Consider the following 13,737-nt stretch of genomic DNA (forward strand, 5'->3'; position numbering starts at 1 on the left):
TTTGTTGGGCTGAGAATAGACCCCTGTTGCACCCCTCTTTCCTGACTCTGTAAATTTATCAAATACGTGATGTCATAGGATTTACTCCCCACACCGCTTAAAAGAAGGTTACAGATGTAGTCCTTCATGCTAAGTAGAATAGACCAAAAGTATTCAGACACTGCTTCTAATGAATGAATTCAGCTACTTTAAGGCTGACACAAAAACATGCCTGCTGTTTATTCTGCTCTTTGCCAGTAATAATGAGATTTCTCCATGCTGTTGGGTTTATTTCATATGTAAAGAACATGATCTAATAAATATGGAGCCCTTCTGGTGACATCCCATTAAAAAAAAAATGGCATGCCATATTAATGCATGGGAACGAGATCCTAATGCATGACCATGACTTAGTAAGGCATGAGAACGCGATCATGTCTTATTAAGCTGTGGTCAAGGCTTAATTATTCCATTTGCAAGCCTTATTAAACCATGGCCACACATTCCACACATTACTAAGTCATGGCCCTGACTTAATATTTCATTCCCACACCTTACTAAGTTGTGGCCATGCATTAGGATCTCATTCTCACACCTTACTAAGTCATGGCCATGACTTAATTATCTCATTCCTGCACCTTACTAAGTTGTGGCCATGCATTAGGATCTTGTTCCTACACCTTACTAAGTTGTGGCCACAACTTAATCATCTCGTTCTCACACCTTTTTAAGTCGTGGTAACTCATTATTTTCATTCATACAGGATGTCACCAGCAGGGCTCAATAGCAAAGCCAAAAATTAATCAGTTTTCAATTTGTTTCTTTCAGAAACTGCCTTTTGAAACGGAGCATCTTTTCTCTGATTCAGTAAACATCAATAATCTTGCACAAATCCAAATGCTTACTCAGAAAAAATGACAGGGCACTCAACAATAAAGGCAGCCTCTTGAATCTTTTATACAGTGATATAAAACATGGTAACACAAAGAAATCGCTGATTCTACATGCTGATACATTTCACTGCGGCCAGCAATGATGCACACTTGCCGCAACTCCTCTGGCAGCTGAATTAAATGAGTTAAAGGCACCATCACTAAATTCTCAGATTGGATTGCTGGTAAGATGCTCAGTTCTAATGAGTTCAAGTGCATCCACTACTGACACAGGCATTCATTTGTGCACATACAGCTTATATAACCTTCATGGTGAAACATTGCCAATAGAATGGGATGCTCTGTGAACAGCTGTGACTGAGCCTGACCAATGACATGCATCAGCTAGAGGGGTATAACACCCCTCCCCCTCCCCAGCCCCCAGCACTGGGCTGTGGAGCAGTAAAACTGCGTTCTCTGGAGTGATGGACAAAAGGAGGCGGTATGCATAAACTATAGACTAGAGAATTTTCATCCAGTCCATTAATTTAACAAACTGTCATTGAATACATACATAAACGCATTTCATAGTGCATAATTTCATTCACATAACTGCATTTTGCTAATTTGACTTCAACAAATCTTTCAGAAAAGGTTTTGTTCAATAGAAAAATGATATTCTTTGATGGTTTTGTTTTCACTGAGTGCTTATGTAATGCTTTAGGGCTACAAAATATTAAATCCTCTGGTTGGGGTCGAGCCATATTTGACTTTTTTTTTTCTTTTTGCAGAGATTTGCATTCAATGTCACACCATTTTTCATTTTTTAATCAGCTGGTAAATCAACTGAATTTAGTGCATGAATGAATCTTTCAGAGCTCTACAGAGCACATCCGTAAATGCTGTGGACCGTGTACAGCTTTCTGGACCCTGGTGGTGTCTGTTGGGGATGATTAGAGTGTTTGAGGTATGCATTAATTTGCCTGAGGCCTGACAAAGGAATTTGCTGTCTGACAGTAAGAATACTGGTGGAGGTGGAATCCACCTTAGTGGCCGCATTTTGAGCTGCACTATGTCCAACCACTGAAGCTTCGCAAAGCTTCCTTCCTTTCTTATTTTAATGAATGCTATGATGTTAGTGGTTCAATTCTTGTTTGTGTATTGAAGTCTCCACCTTGCAGCACATTTCTCTGGGCCTGCTAATTGCACATCTCTGAGTGAAGCTTGTTTATATACATTATAGCTCACTGTAATGTGGGGATTCTACTACAGGAGCATAGACAACACAGAGGCATGTGTGTCTGATATGCCAGTCTTTTTTACTTTGAGTCTTAGCCACAGTTTTAAAGGTTCCTACTAGGGTTGCAAAGAGATTTCTTGATCAATTGTTGCTAATATTAACATTAATCAGTGAATCATTAACTACTGTTAAACAAGCAAGGTTTATAACCTTGAAAATACAACACATACAATACAGAATGTATGATTTCACTTGCTACATTTGCTCAATTTAGTGGAATGTAAAAGCATGTGGACACATGATGATAACACCTATATGAGCTTGTCGGACTTCATATTCCCAAACTGTGCTTTAACATTCGATTTGGCCCCCTTTGCAGCTATAACAGCCTCCACTCTTCTGGGAATTTTGGAGTGTTTCTGTGGGAATATGTGCCCATTCCAACAAAATAGCATTTGTAAGGTCAGACACTGATGTTGGACAAGAAGGCCTGCCTTGAAATCAGCATTTCAATTAATTCCAAAGGTGTTCAGTGGAGCTGAGGTCAGAACATTGGAGTTGCTCCATGCCAAAGTCATCAAATCATACCTCCCTGGAGCTTCCTTTGTGAACAGGGACACAGGCATGCTGGAACAGGCCTTCTCCAAACTGTTGCCATGAAGTGGGTAGCATATCATTGTATGCTGTAGCACTGGCATTACCCTTCACTGGAACTAAGGGCCCAAACCCTGAAAAACAGCCCCAGACCATTATCCCTCCTCGTACAAACTTTACTACTGGTGCTGTGCAATCCAGAAGGTAATGTTCTTTCGGCATTCACTGAAACTAGATTTGTCCTGCCAGATATTAAGGAAGACTTATTACTCCAGTTAATACATTTCCACAAGTCTGGTGGTGGCGTGCTTTATACCAGTCCCGCTGATGCTTTGCATTGCGCATAGTGATCTTAGGTTCTTGTGTTGATGTTGCTTCCAGAGGCAGTTTGGGATGCAAAAGAAGATAGGGAATATTTACATGCTATTTACACAGCAACCTAATGCTATGAGTTTACTGCCTTGTGGCTGAGCAATTGCTTTTAAATGACCGTTCACTATAGTAGCGCGTTACAGTTAACCAGGGCAGATCTAGCAGGGCAGAAACTGACTTGTGGTAAAGGTTCATCCTATGACAATGCCTGTTTAAAGTTCCTGAGCTCTTCAGTACGACCCAGTGTTTGTCTATGGAGATTATGGTTGTGAGTTTGATTTTATACAACCTTTGATTAATCGTTAACAACCCTAGTTCATGCATGGTTCTTTGCTTGGACACACAATTGTCCAAAAAACTTTGGTTTGGGACCCTTAAATTTGTGGAGATTCTGTAAGCTTCTCATTTACAAATATGGTTCTTTAAAGAGCCATCTGTTAAAAGGTTCTTAAGGGAACCAAAAGTGGTTCTTAATTGGCTCCACTCCAAAGAAGTGTTAATGAGCCAGAGTGGCTTCTCTCTCCCTCTTTCCTTCTCTGACCACTCTCTCCATCTTTTCTTTTACCCTTCTCATTTCCTCTCTAAGCACATTAGACACTTCCTCGATCACTCTCATCTCACAGGAGCAACAGAATTAGGGGAATTCAAATGGCTAGAGTCGATTTGCTTCAGTGACTCTGGCCTGGCCTATAGGTTCATCACTCTCTTTCTCTCTCTCTCTCTCTCGCTCGCTCTCACTTGCTCTCTCACTTGCGCTCTCTCTCTCTCTCTCTCTCTCTCTCTCTCTCAGTGTGTATGTGTGCCTGTTTGGGCAGCTGAACGTTCATCTATCAGCAGTTTGGCCAAGCCAAGCACTCACTGCACATCACCCTTATGTACTGATCCTAGAGCAGTTTGTTAATAAGCTCTAGTAGAAGTTAAAGATATGCTACACAACCTATTGCTGTGATTTCAGTCATTCCAATAGGGTTACATGATTAGGATGTATTAAAAGGAATGAATGACATCCTTCCTGAAAAAACTATTTGCATGTTTTCAATATCTAGCCAGTTCTGTGTATGAATATGTACAGGTCAGATGCAGATCTTTGAGTTTTTCTTTGTGCTTGGAGCTTTAGTGAAAGGTGCAGAATTCATTCCTTTATTGCTTTAACTACAAAACATCTTTCTCACATTCAAGGTCGCTTTACAATTACAACTAAACTTGCACATCTTAAATGGTTCCCACTTCCTGCTAGATTGTTTGCTAGTTGTTAAGGTGTTGCGAGGCAGTTGGTATGGTATTCCATGTGCTTGCTAAATTGGGATCCCAGGTTGTTGCTAGGGTAGAGCTTGGCAGTTGCCTTGGTTTATGGGGTGTTAATTTAGTTGTTCATAGGGAGTTGGCAAGTGTTTACTACGTGCTGTTGAAAAATGAATGGGAGTCTTCGTGAGAAACGAGGGATGAAAAATGACTGAGGAGTGCGGATCAGTATGGCTGTGGATTAGAGCTTGAAGACCAGTCCTAAATGAGGACATGCTAAATTTCCTTCAGGATCAATAAAGTATCTATCTATCTATCTATCTATCTATCTATCTATCTATCTATCTATCTATCTATCTATCTATCTATCTATCTAGCTATCTATGTAGTTTGGTGGCTGTCAGTCAAAAGAAAGTATATGTCTTGTTTGTGGGTGAAAATGAATGGGAGTCTATGTGAGGAACGAGGGATGAAAAACGACAAATAGATTAGCGTAGGTCAGTATGGCTGTGCAGTTAAGTTTGCGATTCTACCTTTAGTGATTAGATGTAGTTTGGTAACTGTAGGGCAATGAAATAATAGACTTTGCATGGTGGTGAAAATGATGGGATCCTATGGGAGGAAATAAGGGATGGAAAAAAAAATGACAAACAGTTGAGTGCTGGTCAGAACAACATTGAATTCATACACAGGGGCCTACTCTGAGATAGTATATGCAAAACCGTGTCATTTTTTCACCCCATTTATTTCCATGGGAAAAAATAAAGATTGTATGAATGTCATGCATCTGATAAAAAAGCTGTAAATAAGCCAGACTCACACAATCAGTCTAGATAATCTGCAGTCAGAACAGTGTTGATATCCTGAAAACCATGGGCTGAGTCACGCAGCAAAAGTATAAAACTAAGAACTGTGATTCGAGAAGAGCTGCTGGAAGTAAGACAGATGAAAGAGGAAAACAAAGAAAGATTCATTTCTAAGATGAGCATTAAAAGAAAGGCAGAAGAAGGACCAAAGAGGCATTGATGGACAGCATTCAAAAGTATGTGGACCATAGCATTAAAAGATTTGCCACAGATCTTAGGTTGGTCTTAAGGACCCCCAACACTCCATAAACTAGCACAATCCATAAATTAGCTTTCTGCTAAGCCTTAGACTTAAGTGACTCTCAGAGCCATGAGGTTAAATAGGAGGAAAAAGGAAAAGAAAATACTAAAGCTGCCCTTTAAAATACTGACATCTGAAAAAAAAGCAGTAAGAACTTGTGTTCTTCTATCAATCAATCTATCTATGTAGTTTGGTGGCTGTCAGTCAAAAGAAAGTATATGTCTTGTTTGTGGGTGAAAATGAATGGGAGTCTATGTGAGGAACGAGGGATGAAAAACGACAAATAGATGAGTGCAGGTCAGTATGGCTGTGCAGTAAAGTTTGCGGTTCTACCTTTAGTGAGTGCACAACCTAACACATTTTGATTTTGTGGTATCATTTTAAAGTTATTTAACTTGGAATATTCACATTTCTACACAAGCAACATATCGCGGTTGTCGGAACAAAACCTCATATCTTCAAAACAGTAACTTTACAGGAGAAGGAAAAAACCAAGTGTAATTCTAATGTAAGTCAATGGAACCAGAGTTTTTTCCCAGTCATTCTGGGTCATTTCTTTTGGCCCATTTGTCATGAAATTTACACACAATGTAAAGAAAAACAGGAATTTTTTAATTATGTAAAAAGCTGAAAAATGGAGATATGAGGTTTTCTTCTGACAGCAATATACATCCCTGCTTCAAATGAACAATTGAACCTTGTTTCTAGTGCCTATTGATCATGTACAGTTCCCCCGAATATGATGAGTGCAGTGTTACAGTTTATGCCATGGGTGGGTTCACTGTAACAGAGGGTCAGAATAATCCTTGCTACAAAAGTCTGATGAGTTAAGTTAATTCAATATTATTCTACGATGTAAGAAATATATTTTCCAACCAAACTGCATTAAATATTATCTATCAATAATTCAGACAGACAGCTCAATCAATAGATGCAGACACATCAAATTTTAAGTGAAAACTGAAATGAGACGGTGTGTCAAACGATGACAAATGATTTTTTTGTCCAGTGAAGAACAGCAAGTGAAAACATTACACATCAGTAACACTGATGGAGCACTCTTCTGAACACTGAACGGGCACGTATTTCGGATTTTTCTTGCTTGTGTTTCTTTCAGTCTCTCCCTTCACAGATATACCTGCTTTGCAATCAGTCAATGTGAGGAAGACCACTGACCAATCAGAGGTCTGCCTGGTGTAGCTGGAGGAGGAGCCTAAGTCATAAGAAGAGGCCATGGAGAGGTTATATGGGAGGGTGCTGTGTTTTAGATGGTGGATTTGTTTTAGTTATTTTACCAGGGCTTCTTTTACATCCACATAAAAGACTGTCTTGTTAGGGGAAGTGCTTTAGTTTTGGTATTTTACCTGCATGCTTAACTTTTGTTTTATAAGAGCTGGTTTATTTGTACCACCTGGGGTTTCAAACAGGTAAGAGAGGTGCGTCTATACATTCACACCATGTATGAGTCTACTCCATTCTCCAGGTCAGACGTCAGGTTGGCTAAGTACTTTTTGTTTGAGTAGGATAGCATGGTTAGGTTTTGTTTTGCTTATTTTATTTTATTTTATTTTATTTTTTGTGGTTTGTTTTGGTGCTGTCCACAGTTTGACTCTTCAGTGTTGTACTAGCTATCCAAACACACCATTATACTGTGTTTGGTTTTACTAAAATGGCTTCAAAAGCTCTATTGGTCAGTTTCTCAAGATTTTAACGCCTCACCAGTTCAGTCTTTTAATACCACATGCTGCTGATCCCACAGTGCCCTAGACAAAGCATTGGATCATACCACTGAAAAGTTTCTGAAAAGCTACAGCTTCTGTTAATGTCAATTTCTTATATGCTTATTTAAATATACTTACTTTAAACCAAAATACTAACAACTGAAAGATGCTAATAAAGTAGTTCAAAAATTTCATTTTTAGTTTTAGTTTTTTCTTTACGACTATGACCCCTTTAGTACATAACGTCATGTAATAACTAACCTCGCAGTATGGAGGCCGTAGTTAAGCCTAGCTAGTACTTGCTGTGAGCTTGTTACCTGCTTCAAATGGTGCTAGGTTATCTGCAACAAGATGGTGACTAAAGAATTATAAGTTTTGGGATTTTTTTTGTTTTACACAAACAGTGCAGTAACCAAAAAAAAGACTAATTCTTCACCAGTTCAGTCTTTTAGTACCGTATGCTACTGATCCCACAAGGCCCTAGACAAAGAGTTAGTCCTTATTAAAAAAGCCTCTTTTTATTATTACATGCCCTTGTCAGAGATCTCTTTAAAACACTGAAAAATCACTCATTTCTTTGACAGAAGACTGTGGCTAGGAAATGCACAGGCTGCTTGACCCTGTATAACATGGAGCACAGATTAACACCTTTTATGTTAAATTGTTCCCTGTGCTCCTCTATTTCTTTATGGGGTTGATTTGCATTTAAGGGTTAAACGACTCAATCAATTAGGGACTTGTGCTTTGAACCAATCACGCTGTAGTTAAAAATTGATTTAAACTTGACTTGAATCAATGCAATTAGAGCAAAATTCCAAAGAGAAAAAAATACTTTTAAATATAATTAGTCATTTTCACTGAAATTGCTCAACAAACTGTTACTTGGACATTGGACTATATATTAGCTACCTACTTTGGTCTCAAGTCTTCTGTTAGGTCAAAAAGGAAGAGATGCTACTCTCTCTCCCTCAGTGACCGCCTCTGAAGCTAAACCGTGTGCTTTACAGGTTAGCTGCCAGGCTGAGGCTGAACTTCATTGCGTTATGATCGTAGATGCATTGTCTTTACATAGGCTATTTAAATAAATGCTGCATTGAATAAAATTCTGTGCTTCTTTATCAGCCTGTGCTTGTTGGAAATGACTGCAAGTGAAGCTAGTAGCTAGTTAGCAAACTAGATTACACTACAACATATTTTCTTTGGCACTTTAGACTCGCGTGTTTTCTGAAAGAAATGGGTCAGAAGTCGTCTGCCCACTTCTTGCTTTCTCTCTCCTTCTCCACTCCTTGCATTTCTGAAATCCTGATTTTGTTTCATTTTAACCAGGTCAGAACTGGACAGCCACTAAGTGCCCTCAATAGCCAACTATACAAGTTACTTGAATGAATGAGGTATTGTAGTCGCTCATCTTCCATTATAAAGTCTGCTTATCACAAAGATGGGAAGGTGAGCAGAACTTATAATGTCAATTTTTTTTTGTTCATTTATTTATTCATATAATAATCAAAATTAGAAACCAAAATCAATTTGTTTCCTAGGCTTTTGGAGGGCCCTCCATCCCTGGTCATTCAGGTCCATCATTACCAAGTTCCTGGTTACTACAATACCTGGATCCCAACTGAGAAGATATCTAGATAGCCAGGAAGCTACATAATATTTCCAAAAATATACACTCTTCTGCCTTCATATGCATATGAACTTGAGTGACACCCCATTCTTAATTGATAGGGTTTAATATTATGTAAGCCCACTCTTTGCAGCTATAACTCTTCTGGGAAAGCTTTGACAAGGGTTAGGAGTGTGTCTATGGGAATTTTTGACCATTCTTCCAGAAGTGCATTTGTGAGGTCAGACACTGATGTTGGACGAGAAGGCCTGGCTCACAGTCTCCACTCTAATTCATCCCAAAGAAGTTCTGTTGGGTTGAGGTGCAGGACAGTCCAGTTCTTCCACACCAAACCTGCTCATCCCTCATGTCTTTATGGACATTGCTTTGTGCACTGGTGCGCAGTCATGTTGGAACATGGAAGGAACCGTCCCCATACTGTTCCCACAAAGCTGGGAGCATGAAATTGTCCAGACTCTCTTGGTGCTGAAGCATTAAGAGTTCCTTTCACTGGAACTAAGGGGCCGAGCCCAACTCCTGAAAACCACCCCACACCATAATCCCCCCTCCACCAAACTTTACACTTGGCAGAATGCAGTCAGAGAAGTACCGTTCTCCTGGCAACCACCAAGCCCAGACTCGTCTATCATTAGGATTGAATCCAGTGGTGGCGCTTTACACCACTGCATTACAAGCAGTCTGCATGCCCAGGTGCTTGGTTTTATACACCTGTGGCCATGGAAGTAATTGGAACACCTGAATTCAATGATTTGGAAGGGTGAGTGAATACTTTTGGCAATATATTGTACCTCTGCTACGTTTAGCTTTTGCTCTCTTGTGTGCCTCAGGGATAGTGGATTCCATTATTTTTTGATGAACTCATTTGTGACACATGTAATGTGTTTACTTTATTGGTTTGTGCACTTATTTCTCGTAATACTCCATTATGAGTGTGCATTTGAAAAAGTGTTACGACCCTAACAAATGAGAGTGGGCTCTCTCCCCAGACCAGCTGCCTGACCAGACACTGACATTTAAATAGGCAAACTGCAGCTTTATTTAAACTTTGGTAAAAAGTATGCAAGTTAGCAAGTGGCTAAACTGAATGGAAGTGATGACTTTAGGGATGAGCATATGGCAAAATAACAAACAAAACTGCTGATGATGACAAACTAAATGTGAAAGCAAAACAAAAAATACAAAGGGCTACGCTGTCTCCCTGCTTTACAACCAGGACAAACTATAACCAAAACATGGCACTCGTCCCCCATTTTCCAAATGTTTACAAGAGTTTCACAGATTTAATAAAAACTTTCACAAACTTTCACAAACACACACAGTGAAGGGGCCTTTTGGCTCACCATCACAACTTACTGGCTTCCTTCTGCAATTGCCAGCTGTCAAGGTGGAAACATTAATAGACCGCCCTAAAAATCCTCTCAAGTACCAATTCACCCTCCTTCAAGATGCCCCATGTGGAAGATGTATTCCAAATATATTTTTGCAGTGTATGAAAACAGCCAAAGAACATATTAAATAGATTTTAAAGTATATTTTGAATTTTAGTTTTTCCAACTGCATTTACTTTTAAGAGGTTACAGATATAACTACATGGTCTTGACTCCTGTGTCTATGTTGCATTAACCATGTATAGGTATATAAGACACTCACACAGTTTACTGTGAGATGTGTTCTCTGGAGTGATGAATCACGCTTCTCCAACTGGCAATCCGATGGACGAGTCCAGGTTTGGTGGTTGCCAGGAGAACGGTACTTGTCTGACGGCATTGTGCCAAGTGTAAAGTTTAGTGAAGGGGGAGTTGGGCTTGGCCCTTTAGTTCCAGTGAAAGGAACTCCTAATGCCTCAGTAGACCAAGAGACAATTTCATGCTTCCGACTTTGTGGGAACAGTTTGGGGACGGCCCCTTCCTGTTCCAACATGACTGCGCACCAGAGCACAAAGCAGGTCCATAAAGACATAGAGCGAGTTTGGTGTGGAAGAACTTGACTGGCCTGCAGTGTCCTGACCTCAACCTGATAGAACACCTTTGGAATGAATTAGAGCGGAGACTGAGAGCCAGGCCTTCTCGTTCAACATCCATGTCTGACCTCACAAATGCCCTTCTGGAAGAATGGTCAAATTCCAATAAACACTCCTAAACCAGATGAGCGAATATCTTTGGAAATAGTGTACATGTATTTTGAAATGGCTGTATATGTATGTATATATGGCTATATACTCAATTACATTTTAGTGTTTGGAATACATTTCTGCATGGATTACAATGTGTATAGGCATGTATTTCAAATATATAAACATTTATGTCCATATATGCATACACTATCTGTAACATTAAAAACTCCAGCATGAATGTACAAATTACTGAAAGAAAATAATGAGAGAGCGCCTGTTTGCATGCAGGATGAAAAGTGTGAGCTTGATAGAAAACCCTGTTTTTCTGCTTAGCGCCTGGTGCATCACTGCTACCACGACTGGGGGTGTCAACATTTGGAAGGTTGCTGCCAATTCCTACATAAAAGAGAGCAAAATCCCCTCTGTTTCATCACAGTTTGAGGCGACGCTCAGAGAGAATTTCAGAAACATGTTAGGAAGAGCAAAAGTGCCATCTATATGCATAATATGGCTAATGTTGGGCAAATCACTCATATAAATGCATCAGTGAGTGTGCATGAGAAAATGCTTACAGATTTTAGTTGCGATTGGAATATGGACTGCTCTCAGAACAGTGGATAAGGCCTCCTCTATCCTGCAGTACGCAGCATGGAGCAGTGAGACAGCAGCTTTAGAGTTAATCTGGGTTGGGCTGTGGGGAGGTGTTCTCCTCCATACACTGAGAGGAAAAAGCCACAAAGCTAATCCAGCGTAGCAAGACTCCAGAGGAACAGGAGGCAAACGGTATTAGCACAGACACAACCGCTTTTGATCCTCCGCAGAGGCTTCTGAGTTAAAAGTGCCTATCTTTTTTTTTTTTTTTTTTTTTTTTTTTCCCTTCCCCCCCAGTCTGTTCCTCTGCTTATCATATTCACAATCTTTCCCTTAAATCTTTTTTCATTAAGTGAAATAGGAAGACAATGAGTTTCAACTTCAATATGTTATCACAGCTACATTAGCTTTCATCCAGCTTTAATCCTAAAGTGGAATTCAGTTTATCTGTATCTGTGAGTCTGTGTCTACTGTTGGCTTTGAACTCAGCAGTGGGTTTTAATACCTGATAAAGCGGTTATATTAGCAGAGTCAATTCTCTGATTGTCACCTGGAGTAATTAGCTAATTATCCAAAGTGTCGGGAATTGAATCAGGTGTGTAAAAGTATGGAAAACATGGAAATGTGGGGCGTGATACGAGCGACAGGACTGGGAGCAGAAAGCACTGTATTAGAGAATAATGAAAGTTTTATAAGTGGGTTTTAATGGATAATAAGATGCAGATGTGCTGTGCTTGCTTAGAGCTCCCAGCTAGTTTACCATAAATTCTAAAGAGGAACTCCACCAATTTTAAACCATCTCTGCAGAACCTTCTGCATTAAAATTCAAAGTCCTTTAGACCGCTTTGATGTGAGATGCTCCATTCTAGAGATACCTATGAAGTCAGAATTGTTCAGAGTGGTGGTGACAGGAACCAGACGTCTGAAGAGTTTGATGCCTCTAAAAGCTCCCTCACTGAAAGTTACTACATGAAATGGATGTGAATAAACTGCCTGAATACTGAAATATTGTTTTATAAGAGTTCTGATAAGTTTTTGGCCTTAATTCATGGTGGAGTGATGCATGCCAGGCACTGTAAGGTAAAGTTGTACCTAAAGAAATTTTACTATCATGAATGTTGCCTACAAAATTCAGTATGTGTAGGTTCACATGTGGTTTTGGAGAGTACATTCAATGATTATTTGCACTGTAGATGTCACACCATTATTCACATGGAATTGCCAGAATGTATGGAATTAACCAGCCCTAATCTCAAGGACACTCTGTTAAGGAGAGTGTTAGCTTGTCGGACAAGAAGCAATAAGTCTTTTTAAATTCGATAGATTAAACCAAGACTTAGAACATCAAATCTGGTCAATAAAAATGGAAAGCTGTTCGAATGGTCATTGTAACTGCTAGCTTTGGCATCCTCTTTGCTTCTGTTCATTGTTGGTCAAGAGCAGTATAGATGACAAGTCCCTTGAAAACAGGAATCAAGTGGAGATTGAATCATCTTTTTAAATTTCTGAGTGTGTCAAAACAGTGGAACTGATGCTGAAAACATCTGGCTAACAATCTGAAAACCTATAGTTAAATAGCTGTTGTGGTCATGCTACCTGTTGGCTTTATACCTTGCTGGCCTCCATTCATTGGCTAGGAGCAGAATGGATAGTATATCTGTTGGAGACAAAGATCAAATGGAGATGGAATAGATTTTTGTCCAGTTCCTGAAAATTGGAACAGATACTGAAACAATCTAAACTGGCTTACATCCTGTAAAAACTAATGTGGAATAGCTGTTAGCATGACCACAACAGCTATGTGTTTTGGATCCTGGTATGCTGGTCCATCACCATGACCATGCAGGATGACCAGCTAAACCAGCATCCAAAACACAATACATGCTGGTTTTGTTGGTGACTAGCCATGCTAGTCTATGCTGTTTTTTCTACCAGTGTGGTAATGCTAACTTGGCTTTTTATCCTGCTGGCTTCTATGCATTAGCTAGTAGCATGATGGATGATAAGTCTCTTGGAAACTTGGATCAAATGCAGATTGGATAGTTGTCTAGTTTAATTCCCAACACTATCCAAGCAGTGGAACTGAGACTTCATGGCCATCTAAAACAACATTGACCAGCTTAGACCAGCATGGAATGGCTGGCTTTTGTGACCTACAGATTTCCTTTCATTGTTGGCTAGAACCACTATGGATGGCAGGTTCCTTGGGAACAGGGATCAAATAGGGATAGAGTAGATGTCTTGTCTAATTCCTGACACTATCCAGACAGTGGGACAGA

The 13,737-nt window shown here is 39.7% G+C and overlaps 1 long non-coding RNA gene across 2 annotated transcripts; it reads left to right on the forward strand.

Moving 5' to 3' along the window:
• Nucleotides 1-6,683: 6,683 nt before the first annotated feature.
• Nucleotides 6,684-8,834, forward strand: LOC108430166. Of its 2 annotated transcripts, none has more exons than XR_001858065.1 (3): nt 6,684-6,842; nt 8,454-8,573; nt 8,666-8,834. It is a non-coding gene; the product is annotated as an uncharacterized LOC108430166 (long non-coding RNA). The 2 variants fall into 2 exon arrangements; XR_001858066.1 differs by having other exon boundaries at nt 6,684-6,833.
• Nucleotides 8,835-13,737: the final 4,903 nt, after the last annotated feature.

The sequence above is a fragment of the Pygocentrus nattereri genome, chromosome 19 (genome assembly GCF_015220715.1).
Source record: "Pygocentrus nattereri isolate fPygNat1 chromosome 19, fPygNat1.pri, whole genome shotgun sequence".
NCBI classification, from domain to species: Eukaryota; Metazoa; Chordata; class Actinopteri; order Characiformes; family Serrasalmidae; genus Pygocentrus; species Pygocentrus nattereri.